Raw genomic sequence first — 13,784 nt, 5'->3', positions numbered from 1 at the left:
TTAACATCCCCTACTGGAGCCAAGGGAAAAGCTCTCATTGACATTGCTGCACATCACGACTAAGCAGGATGAGGGCTGTGAAGAAAGAGCCCTGCACACCAAAAGGTAGTTTGGTTTTACAAGCAAGGAAGGGAATAACCTGCAATCTACAAGATCCTTGTTGGGCAGCACAAAAAAAAAATCTCCTTTCATATGCACAGGTGGAATTAATTTAGACTTGTTCTAGTGCAAAAAAGAACAAAATTCAACCTGAGCCTTTCCCCTCCTCTCTCATTTTCCCACTCCGTCAATGTGCATAAAAATGAGCCCCACTCTGAATTTAGGGCCAAGTTGAGGTCCACACTCTGCTAGTATTTGGGAAATGTTGTTTATATGGTTGGGTCATCATCTGAGACAGAGAAGCAGAGAGAACAAAACACTCAAGAAAGGAAGGAAGTCAGTAAAAGAGTGATTACTCAACCCCGGGATAAATTTAGAATAAATAAGTGAATATCTTGTTGACTCAAGCATCTTGCTAGGGGTACTCCGAAGGCAAAATATGAATGGAGAAAGCAGTATCTTGGGAGAATAACAGTGGTTTTGACTATTTTGGTTAAACTGTGTCTTCATATTACTGCTGCTGTGTTTGTTGTTGTTGTTGTTTTAGTTTTTGTTTATGTGTTTGTTTTTTACCAGAGTCTCTCTGTCTTCACCTATGCTGATGGATTAAACAGTGCCAAGGGGCATTTTCAGGTGCACCCTTTTTGTTTTATCTGCTGCTAAACTGCCTATTTTTTTCCTGGCATGCTTTTTCTCAGCAGAGCCCAGTTGTGAGCTGGGAGCTAGCAGAGGCTGGAGACCATTCCCAGTAGAAGCTAATCACTTTTGGAAGCTTAGGGAGTGGGTATGGACAGCCAGTGAAGGGTGCTAGTACAGCCTCAGTGTGTATGGTCAAAATTAAGCAAAACGTTTAAATATATATCCATCATGAACAACCAGAGGCAGATTTCTGGAAGGTGGTGAGGTGGGAATTCATATTAGGGCTGAACACAAGGACCCTCCTGTCCTGTCCCTCCACTGTGCTGACTCTACTGCGTCTGACCCCTGTGTGAGTTGAATCAGCCCAGTAAGATGGCAGTAAATAGTGCATTTGCACACTTCTTTGTTGGGTAAATATTTTGTCGCTTTAATGAGCTGAATTGACTCAGGAAAGGGTCAAAGAAAGCAGCATGGAGCAAGAGCTGCAGGGCCAGGGCAAAAGAATGGTGGACCTGAGATCCAGCACCATGAATGATAATGAGAGGAAGCTCCAAGGGTCTCAGTGGGTGTTAAGCTTGGTCCATGAACATCACATTGAGCGTGGGGAGATTCTGCCTACAGGGTTCTATACCTTTATCACCTGGGATTTCTCATTCACCAGGTCTATTTTGTTGTGTATTGCCTTTCTCATTCCTTTTACAGTCTAGAAAGTATTCCCACCTCTCATCTCACTTCTGTGTTGTTTCTTGACCTATATTTCCAAAGGGAATGCATATATATTTCATGAATGTGCAGTCTTGCATGTATGTTGCTTTTGCCAGGGATGATGCTCAAACCAATTCTGTAACAGAAACTCTTTCATATGTGTAGCAGGGAGGAGATAAAAGTTCATTAAAAATTGTAACTCTTGGCTTTTAGCAGACAAGAACACATGAAGAGTTTTAGTATCATACAGAAAATCTATTCTAAGGCTATATCCTACATATTTTAAGGGATTTTCTGTTACAAAAGTCCAAATATGAAAAAAAGAAAAAAAAAAAGACAGAGAGAAAAAATCTTGTTTTCAATAGTTTCATGGGCATTTCTTATCACAATGAGGATAGGGAAATATCAGATCTCCCCATGAGATACTACCAATTCAACCAAAAACTACCAAGACAGGGAAAATAAATCAACACATGGGGGCTATTTAACACACACACAAAAAAACAAGAATGAAGAAACCCAGGGAATTAGGAACTAGAAAATTAAGAATTATTGGCAATATGTATTTTAAAAGCAAAAGGAAAAGGAAGAAATAGTTTTTGTTTTTGTTTTAATTAATAATTAATATTTTAATAAGACATGAATAAGGTACATACTAGAATACAGACTATCTGGAATATATCTCCAGCTTCTTCTTTAATGAGTCATCCATGGGACAATGCCACCTACTTAAATTTAGGCTGTGTTTAAAGATACATCACAGAATGGAAGTAGATATAAAGTCACTGGTCTCCTGCAGTTGTATCAAGGATTTGACTACTGATGAAAGCTGAATGAGTTTAAGTAAACTAGTACAACCGTGCACAGTGGGAACAGAGAAGTAGTGCATTTGTTTCCATAACCCATGCATTGTTGTCACTTATGCATTCAGTTGCAAAAGAAGTATTTTTATTTGTCCAAGGTTTAATATAAAATGAATATACTTCTAGATTTATTTATTTATTTTTTTTAATAGGTAAGATGTAGACAAATCAAATGTGTCAGCCATCCAAAAATGGAGAAACTCCTTAGGGGCACCTGATGGCTTAAGAATCCCAAAATGTCAGTCAGAGTCTTTCACTGTCATTTGGTTGATTATACTCTACCCCATGTTGATACCACATGCCTACACACCACATGTGCCTACCACACCAGAAACATTTGACTGATTTTTATGAAATAAACACTTTCCATGAAGTTAGTGCCTTTACAACATGGATAGTCCAAAGGAAGATTGTACTTCTTGGTTTTCTTTCTGCATTTTTGAGGGAAACAAGAATCATGAATTGATATTCATACTGGAAACACATGTCCTTCCCCCATATGTTTCCTCATCTGCTCTCTGCTCCTGTTGCTGTTCCTGAGGGTGGTCATCCAACCTACTTGGACTGCTTGGACTGTTTTTGTTAAAATGAGCCCTCATTTTGAATTGCTCTTTAGAATTCCCTTCTTCTTCTCACACGATTTCAAGGGCTTTCCACTTTCTTCTGTGTGTTGTATCTGTAAAAATTTCTATTCAGGGTTCACGTTTGCTGTGAGCAGTTCTTTCACAGGCTGCTTTCTTCTTGTAGAAAAGAAACATTTCATTGGCAAGGTCTGAGTTAAAAGGGATGGGAGTTGATTGGAATAAAAATGTTCTGCTTTGAAAACTAAACCATATGAAATAACAAACAGCTCTGATGGAATTTGTAGTGATGGGTCCAGGTGAGATTGATCCTGGCCGTCTACCCTGCCTTCCTATTGGGGATCACCATCCTGCTCTTCTACTCACAATCTGGTGTTTTCATGCAAAGCCACCTCCAACGGCAGCATTAGTTCATATGTTGGGATGTGATAGGGCTGAGGAGGTAGAAAGTTCATTGTATGTTAGCTTTGAGGTGGGGACTAAGGCAGAGGTGATACAGACCACAGCAGGTGGCATTGCCAATGGCCATCCCTTCATGTCTGAATCCTAGTTTTCCACCTTTCTACCTACCTTTCCCACTTGTACCAGTGAAAAGAGTCAAAATATGCCCAAATCCTACATTCAGCCCAGGCCATAGCCACACAACATGCAAGCATGCTGATTGTGTCTTGGCCATTAAGTAGGGTGTTAAAGCTATCTATACAGATCTCATAACAATATGTCTCAGATCCTTTCTAGGCCAGGCACAACAGAGAATCATAATGTTCATTCACACTCCTTTCAGAGGTTTCATATGCCCGCCCCTCAAAAGAGTGGGGAACTAAGAATTCAGGGAGAAGAGCTGCCTCCAGAGGGAAAGCACGATGTTCTAGCAAGGCATAGCGCCTGTGGTTCTGGCACCAGCAGAGCTGACAGCCGCACTTTCACCAGCAGATCACTCAAGGCAATGGAGAATTCAGTTCAGGGAGAATTCAGGGAAATTGCTGTTTTAATAACAGGGCAGGAGTTTTCACCCACCTCTTTCACCCTAGCCTGAATGCTGCAGAGAGTAGTTATCTGTGTGAACTGGCTTCCTCAGTCAGTCTGAGTCATTTTTCTGAGTCTTAAGTTTTAAGGGATTTTTTGTGGCTACACATTGACTATGGTTTTGTCGCTGGCATCCCTGCAGGAAATTCAGCCCCGCAGTTTTGGTGTCAGACTCAGCAAAACAGCCCTAGACTGAGTGGGAAGAGTTAGACCCTCTGGGAGAAAGGAGGCAGCATGAGGAGAGGTTGCCCTGTTGCCCTTGTTATTCTAGTTTTGTGGATAACCAGAAGGTTACAGCCTTCAGCGCTTATGCCAGGCAGAGCTATTTTTAATTAAAAATAAAACCAGGAAGTGTTTAATATGGACAAACCAATAATGGGCTGTGTCACTGACAAGTTCTAAAAATTGTACTGCTGAGTTCTTGTTAAAAGACAAAAACATTTCCTCCCTTCCCTTCCCTTCCCTTCCCTTCCCTTCCCTTCCCTTCCCTTCCCTTCCCTTCCCTTCCCTTCCCTTCCCTTCCCTTCCCTTCCCTTCCCTTCCCTTCCCTTCCCTTCCCTTCCCTTCCCTTCCCTTCCCTTCCCTTCCCTTCCCTTCCCTTCCCTTCCCTTCCCTTCCCTTCCCTTCCCTTCCCTTCCCTTCCCTTCCCTTCCCTTCCCTTCCCTTCCCTTCCCTTCCCTTCCCTTCCCTTTTTATTTATTTACTTATTTTAAAGTTTCAGACATGGGCCCAAATATTTACAAGTATTTCTCTTGCTAAAGACATCTGCCTATAAACTCATGCAGAAACTGACAACTTAGTTTTGGACACCAGTACAAAACAGACTTCAGATATAAATTGGGAAGGGGTTCTTCAGCAGTATCTTCCACCCTAACTGACATTGTCGTCATCTTACAATGTATTTATATCTTCTTGTGCCCTCCAAAGATATCAAAATATATGTGGTAACCCATCAGTGATTGAACTGGAATTAACTGGAAGGAATTGACTCAATAGAAAGCAAAAATTAGTGTGATGAAAGAAACAATGTTCTTGGCTGGAAAGAGGTTACCAGATCTGTTTCTCAAGAATTGCCCTTGTCATTAACTTCTTCTTAACAATGAGCTTATTTTATATGGTCATTAGTTGCTTTAGTACAAAAGGCTGATGAGATTTGCTAATGATACAAGGAGAAGGAGTGAGGTATTGTGCAGGGAGAACTGATGTCCTGAGGGTAAGAAAAGCGGGAAAAGGATGATATTCAATACAGCGAAACACAATGATTTCACTTTAGAAGTAATAATGGGAGTTTTTGCTAGAATATCTAAAGCACCAAGTGGAAGCAACTGAGCTGGAGAAGGCATTGGTTTATTAGCTGATAGCACATCATTTCTGAGCCACCGATGTGATGAAACCAGAGTAACATGAAAGTGTTCCCAGGATGGAAGACATTCACAGCAAAGAGATTTTAACACTGTTGTGTAAGATCTTCAACACTGCCTACTTTCTGGGGACCCATTTTCAAGAAAGATGGAGCCAGCTGTGGTGTTGACAGGGCAGATCAGAGGGTGAGCAAACCAGCTCTGTGAGAGCAGACTAGAGGGATGCCACTAAGTGGGCTAGGCTGGGGTGCAGAAACAGCTTCACCACGTTTGCAGGAAACTTTCTTCAAGATGCTATCTTTCACCTGGGATGTGTCCGGATCTGAAGTACCTCCTGCAGAATTTTGGAGGCAGATCTGTGGAGGCAAATCTCCATGTAGGCTCCACTCCATTAATACGCTTTGATGGAAATGCAGCAGCAACTTTCTGGCCTGTTTACCCTGCAGTTGTCCTCTTCAATGTGCCAGGAAAGTCTTCTGTAGCATCTGATACCAGTCACTCTCAGAGACGTGACAATGGTGAGATGAGCAGCTATTTCCAGTTTGGCAGCCTGGCAATTTTTTTTTCCCTGGGAACTGGCAACTGCCCACATACACGGAGCCACTGTGTAGGAATCCATAATTAATGTCACATTTGCTCTACCATCAGTCTAGACACATTTGTCTAAACTATTGTTTTTAAAAAAGAAATAAAAATATAAAAAATGTCAGTCCCGAACAGACAGGGAGTAGAGAATAAATAAAGCCTGGCAGACTCTTTTGCCTTTGATCACTTTTGCTGCATTCCTAGTTGTCTTTTGTAGGGCTTAGGCATAGATTTGAAAAAAGTGATTTCCTTTACCCACTTTGGCCTTAGAGTTGCCGTATGCTAGCTGGCATCCCACAACAGAAGTAAGGTTAGAGTTAAAGTATCCACTGTAGCTAGAGTTTAGCAGAGCTATGTTGTAAGTTACTTGGGCATTTTTCTTTCTTTCTTTCTTTCTTTCTCTCTTTCTCTCTTTCTCTCTTTCTCTCTTTCTCTCTTTCTCTCTTTCTCTCTTTCTCTCTTTCTCTCTTTCTCTCTTTCTTTCTCTTTCTTTCTTTCTTTCTCTCTCTGCCTCTCTTTCTTTCTCTCTCCTCTCTTTCTTTCTCTCTTTCTCTCTTTCTTTCTTTCTCTCTCTCTCTTTCTTTCTCTCTCTCTCTTTCTCTCTTTCTTTCTCTCTTTTTTCCATTTTGTAGATGCCAATTTCTGTCTATGAAGTATTTGTCTTGACTCCCATTATAATAAACTTATCAGTATGGTTAATGGAGCCTGGATTACAGCTAATTTCACAGAATCACAGAATCTGTGATTTGTGTTCTGTGATCTGTGATCTGTGTAATTTGACCAAATGTTGGTAATTTGACCAAATGTTGGTGTCTACAGCAAAAAGAACCTCAGTGTAAAAGTCACTGGCTGTTGGCATTGACCCTCCACTGACAACAACAGGGATCCAGATGCCCAGCACAAATGTAGGTATGTATCTTGAAAGCACTTTGGGCATGATTCACCCTACCCTAGATGTCTTCCATATAAATAAACCATTTAGGTGGGGACTCCCAATTGTTAATTTGATCTATAAGCTAGCAAGTCTCTCTGGAAAAATGACCTATTCTCACTGTTATAACTGTCTACCAAACTTCATGTAACCTGTAAAAGTTGCTGACAGTGAATTTTTTTCTTGAGATGGGTGTGTAAGAATGACCTAAGTATTGAACCTATTCTTTAGAGATCATACCTGCCTATTTATAATATTTCAAACTTCCTATCAACATATCACCCCAAAGCCTTTTAACTAGATGTAGGAGAGCTAGCTCTTGTTTTTAATGCATCCATACATTTATGATACCCTCAGACACCCATAGTGTCTGAGCATTTAACAAAGGACATAACATAGTGAACTGCGATAATCTGTGTATTTACTTTCTCCAAGTTTTCCTTTTTATTTCTCCGGTAAGAAATACTACTGTAGAAAGTTCCCCACACAGCCTAACTATACTCCTGTAAATAAAAGGTAAAATTATTATTAAATTTAAGGGAAAAGAGATATACTAACGTCAAGTGTACATTAACATCTTAAAGTGACTATAACACAAATAGTGTAAAATCAGGGGGAAGTCTATCATAAGTTTGTGCACAGTTTGCATGGCTGAATTTTTTTTTGTTGTTGTGTGGCAACAGTCTTTGTACATTTCTGTCTAAGAGCATGGGTTATCAAAGATAAGTGAGAGTAAGGAAAATTTTAATGAAGAGAGATGAAGGAAGAAAGTCAGGAGAATAACTGAATTGCAAGAAGTATACTGTGCAGAGATAATGTTTTCCTGATGCAAGTAGCCTAGACCACACCTAAAACACTGGCATAAAAATGAGGATCATTTGGAATAAATTATGTTTTCCCTTCTGTAGAAATTTTAATAAAAGTAGTGATTCAATTCTGTTCAAAATTTATACTTTGTCTGAAGACCTCAACATTTTTCAAGACTCAAAGACTGCAGAATTTTGGGGCATTTTGGGGGGAAAACAAAAAAAAAAACAATTAATGTGGGCTCAGTACCATAGAACTGTTGTAAGCAAATGTTCGGTAACCTTGTTCATACTATAGCTCCAAGACCAAATCTCAGGGAGAGTGCTGAAAGGCCAGGGCGTATCTCCTAAAGCTCACTACACCACAGGCCTAAAAACATACAACTTTCATCCAGGCATTTAAACATCTCCCCACTCTTCTCCCTCACATGCACACATGTGTGCTGGGCTCCTGTTCCCTTTCCCTAAGCGAACATCAGCAAGCAAACAATGACCTGCAAGTCAGTTGAGAAATGAGACATACAATTAGCAGTGAAATCAGAAACAGCTGGTGCAACTGAACGGCTGTTATTCTGAGCACATGAACCTGAAAAGATACTGTTTATTTTATAAGACAAACAAAATTTCCCTTCTGTTTGATCTAGGAGAGCATCTACCATTGGGAGCTGTCCATTTTCATTTAGTCTTTCTGGTGCCGGGGCCAACTGCGCAGAGTTATAAACAAAGAGCAGAAAGTATCACTTTCCTTGTTAATTTGACAGTAAACAGTACTAATTTGACTGTGCAGCTGTTTATTGATACCACCCCCACCCCAACAATTTAATATACAAAACGGTAGCCAGTGCACTGGGACTGTACTGTTTATAAAATTCAAGGAGCCAGAGTTGCCACAGTCTCGTGTTGTAAAGCAGACATGAGGAGGTGCTGTGATTTGTGCTTTTTGCCTTGCACCAGGGCAAGTTATGGAAATGCATTCCTGAGATCAAGATGAGCAATTTTTATTTTTATTTTTCCATTGATCTCTTCAATAGAGTGTTTCCAGAAACATTTCTTAATAGCTATTCTGTGATTTCTGTAAGGTCAATGAGAGCATTACCATTTACTTCTGTAACATCTGCTCAACTAGCTTGCAATATCTTGACACAGAAAAAAAAATGTATTCTGTGTTTAATTATAAGACATTCTTGGTGCTAAAATAGATGAAATGCTGTGTTGTATAAAATAGTGATTGGCAATGTTTGTGCAGGGAAAAAAAAAAAAAGTTGACTCTGAAGTTGCTCCAATGTTATTGTGAGATAAAAATGGAGGAATGGAGTCATGCATAAGCATATTGATTTGCTTACAAAAGCACACACATCTGGGACAGCAGGAGCCAGGCTACAGCCTTCACCATCAGCTTGGGAGAAGAATGTCCTTAGACCATCTAGCATAAAGGGACCATGAAGGCAATCCCTTCAGTCTTCAGTTGTTTCCTCGCTAAACACCTTCTGTTTAACATTGTTCTTTTGCTAAGATTTTAATCTTGTGCTGAAACGCTGAATCCACACAATATTCCCAGATTCTTGTCTAAAACGTATTAAAATTGTGGCATTAGGCTAGCAATCAGCAAATACTTTCTTTTAATTTTTCAACATTTCTACAAGGATTTATTGCTTTACACATCACATCTTCAGGGTTCAAATAGTTGTCTGAAAGTTGCCGGTAGATGGATTTTGGAGCCTGCACTATGCTAGCTACTACCACTTTCTCTGCACCACAATACCACATTCTTGTGCCTCTCAATTCATAAAAAATTGTACATGCTCTTGTGTACTGGTGAAAGCTGAGTGCGCTTTGCAGCCTCTCTTCTGTATTTTTAAGGGCAAAATTAAGAGAATCACAAAAGGATTCATAGTTCCAAAGAGCACAAATATTGGTGAAGGATTTTATTATCTCCCCTTGGTCCAGGCTGGTAAGGTTTATTGGTCATTATTCCCAGTTGTATTTGAAATTTGTGGACTTGGTTGGTAGATAAGGGTCATGGAGGAGAACGAGTAGTTACTCCCATGACATTTTAAGAGTTCAAGCCCTGCAGATTTCCTTCAGATAGCAGAGAATGTGAATGAGGTGGAGAAGTCCTAAAGCAGCAGTAGGCCTCTGATTCTGTGCCTTGCTTTCTGGATTTGAAGGTATGAGTTTATCAAACTGGACTCTGACAACAGGCTTGAATGGAATGTTTCAGCTCTAGACATCACCAGCAATGGTCTGGGGCCTGTAGTTCACTTCAGCCACCTCTTTCCTGGTAAAGTGAACACAATGTATATGTGCATAAACTCACATTATTTATTTATTTATTTATTTTAATTTTAATTTTAATACATAGGTGGTTATTTGCTGCTAGTTTATTGGCAATCTTTCCAAAAGAGAGTGACTATGTTGTTATAATATCTTCTTGATTGTGGGTGTTTTGGTCCTTGAATATTGTGGTGAACAAGGGGATCACAGTGAATCACACCAGGGCTGGACTGTTGTGACATGTCTTTCTTAAGGAAAGAAAGGAGGCTGAAGGGGGCTATTTGCAGCCCATGACAAGAACTGGGGAGTGTGGGTGGGTAAAGGGTAACTTTTCTGGTGACCCCATGAGCAAGAAAACACCAAGCTGCCAACAAAGGTCATGCTGAGGAGGTGGCTGTTTTTGCAGGAAGGCCTGTTTGGGAGGGTGGGGCTGGCACTGAGGACAGCCTTCCCTCATAGTGGTGGAGGCTGCAGAGGCTCTCGCCAGCCAAGGAAAACTTCCACCTTTTTTTTGTTTGTGCTTGTGGTTTTGGCCTGGAGCTACCAGATGCTGGCAGAGATCTTCAGCATCCCCCAGGGCAGTAAGGGAGAAATTTTAGGGAGATGCCATCTTGCTGGCTTTATTTTCTTGACAATAACATAGGCATGAATTTTTTTTTTTTTTATTTTTTTTGCATGTGGCCACATCACTGTGACACACTGCCAGGATGTAAAGCATTGTGCAGAAAAGTTGGTGTCACCATCCAGACAATACTCAGCCTACACAGTTGACATGCAAAAGGAGGCAATGTGGGCTGTCACATTTGAGAAGTGTGAGTAGTAAAAACACAGTTATTCCTTGCCTCTGTGCCTTTGAATGTTTTTTAGTAAGAAGTTTTTGCTTTTTCCTTTTCTTTTCTCTTACCTATTTTGTTAATGCTTCCTTGGAGTCCTTGGAGTGATGATTGATGCCATATCAGCCTTTTGGATGAAGGATTGTTTTAAAGATTGAAATGAATGCTTGGAAGAATTCATACCACTTGATTATGCCAAGTTTTGATTGGATCACTCTCACTTGGCAAAGATGGTGATATCAGTTTTGACTTTTTTAAAAATCACCGTTGCCCAATTTTCAAAGTCAACATTTTTATAATTAAAAATATATGTATGATTTTCACTGAACTGAAAGGGAATTTAAATGTATGCATAATACTCTTATGTGCATTGATGATTTAAGGTGTAACAGAGAGATGAAAACTGCTTGCCACCAAAATACAGTTAAAAATCCACAGAATTCAGAAGAGCAACATAGGTGAAATATTATGAATTAGCAGCAGAAATAGTATGACTCCATTTGAATTGAGACTTTTCAAAGAAATTGAAAGAAAAATGTATTTTATGTTCATACTTTTCCAAATATATATATTAAAGTATTTGAAAAAGCATCCTGACACTCTTCTTGATTTTCACTGCATGTACAATTAAGGACTGCACGAATCTGATCTGTGATTTGTTGCTCATAGTTTCCTCATCTTATGTAGCTGCCGAGATGGTGCTGAGTTCTTCTGGGTCAGGATATTAAAATGGCATCCCTGGTCATACAGCCGAGGAACACTGCTAGTGCTCTGTGTGGTGGTGTGTTTCAAACAGATAGGGATTATATACACCATGGATATGGTTGTAATAGTAGTAGAAAATTTAGAAATGCTGCTGAGAATTGTTGTTCCAAGTGAGCCTGAAAGACGTCTTCTCCTCATTGACCTTGGCCAAGCTTGTCTTAGCTGGAAATACACTTTTCCTCCCCTTCTTGGGTTTGTATTTGGGTGGCACCACTAGTAGCTGTGCCCAGTGATGGATCTTGTATCTAACCGAATCCTGAAGCCAGTTCATTTTATGTTTCTGTCTTTTCCCTGTATGATACCACAACTTGAACAAGGGAACATATGTTTGAAAGGCAGAAATTTGCCTAGAGCCAAAACTTACTCCATACTGCCTACCTGCTGTTTCCTACCACTTCATGCATCACTTCATATCCGTTAGATGGAGGTAAGGAGCAGTAGCAGGAAAGCCAATGAGTGGTCAAGGCAGCGGTCTCGCAGTTTATCTGAAAAAATCACTTGTGGAGCCCAGTTAGTAATAGCAAGCAAGAAAGAGTAGTCTAGCTCTTCTCTGTAAGTCACGGAGACCTTGCACATCACTTTCCACTCCTTTTTCTTCTGTGTATGTTGGCCTGTCTGTTGGCTCCAGATATGAAGAGCAGCACTTGGACTTGGTGAACTTGGCTTGGGTTTGGCTCTCTCTCCAGGCTTTCAGAGGAGCCAAGGCCCATTGAGCATTTACATGACTGGGGTCTTAAAGATCTTTGTAAATGATAAATTACATAGTTTTAAATACTTTTGTTGTCCTGGCTTCAGAACCCAGTTTGCAGGTTTCCTGAGTTCCTGCAGATGGCAACTGCAAGAGAGTTGTCCCTAACTCTAAGTTAACATCTAAACTGTGGGATTTAAGCTTCAGGGAGCTAGGAACAGGAAGGGTCTTCTCAGTTGAAACTAATTGGATCCATGCTCCGATAACCGTGCCTGTTTCCAAAAGGGTATAATGATTCCAGCCAGACTGTTTGCTCAGTGTCAGTCTGAATTTAACTCCATGCTACTTTGCTTTATTTTAATTTGACATTATTTTCATGTTTATTTTACCTAATAAGTGAATCATTTAACTATAAAAGACTCATTTTGGAGGGTTAAGGGTGGAATCTGGAATGGGTGAAGCTTGGAATAACCACTGACCTGCTCGATTATGCTGGAGTATGGCATGAGCAATGATGTCACATCAGGGAGGCAAGCCAGACACGTAGGGGTGAACAAGCCTGCCATTCTCCCTTCCCCATCATTGGAAATGTCAGTAGACTTGCTTGAAAGACAGATATGGTTGAGTTTATGATACAGATACACCGAAGTCTCCACCAATCGGAATGCACTGATGCTATTGTCAAATTTCACTTTGAAGAATGGATTTTGAGAGAAAACTAATGGCATTAATGCCGTGAAAATACCATTTCACTCAGTCTGCAATATCATGATATAAATGAAATATGAGACTTTGAAGGTGGCTACTGATTAAGTAAACCTCGCCCAAGGGATACACAGTTTGTGATTCAAAATATTTATTTTGAAACTAGTATAAACTGTGAAAATCAATCCCTTGTATTTTTCTCAGACTATCTTCCAAAATAAGTTTTCAGTTGAATTTGAGATTCCTTTACAGTGATTTGAATTATTCCTGATTTGCACTGTTCTGAAGGTATAATTTAATAAGATATATTAATGTCTCCTGACTTTAAGGGAATTTGTTTCCTTTGTTGTCACTTGTGATAAGATCTCATACAACTTCAGAAATCTACAGTGAGGATATCTACATCTAATATAGTCACCTGAGGTGTCTTTTGTAACAAAAGGAAATAAAAAGATCTCTTGGAGGCTGCTTCATCTGGCTTATTTTTCTTATCTATATCTGGAAGAGACATATCACAACTTTAAAACGCATCTCTCCGTATTGACTATAAAGGGAGTCCAGAGTGACTAGCTCTGTGCAGAGATCTATAATTTAGGTTTCCACCTGTGATCAGGTGAACTTGGTCCCTGTGGTCTAAAACTGAAAACTTTGAAATGGTGTGATCTGGCTGGTACCTCACAAACTATTGCGGTTTACTCCATTATGCCTGTCTTGGGGGACGTCTTGCCTCACCAAAACTTAAACTTTCATGTGGCTACCCATATTTTCCCGAAAGGCATTCACTGTTGGTCTGAAGATCTTGTACACAGTCTGTACTACTTAATTCAAGAAGTAGACTTATATTTGGATCTACTAAACTCTCTTTTGTTTGACTGAGATGAGGTTACTGAATGATCCAGATCACTTTGTATTGTGGCTCTGTC

This window comes from Anser anser (genome assembly GCF_964211835.1).
Source record: "Anser anser genome assembly, chromosome: 3".
Classification (NCBI taxonomy): Eukaryota; Metazoa; Chordata; class Aves; order Anseriformes; family Anatidae; genus Anser; species Anser anser.
The sequence above is the reverse complement of the archived record's forward strand: the minus strand, read 5'-3'. Positions refer to the sequence as shown.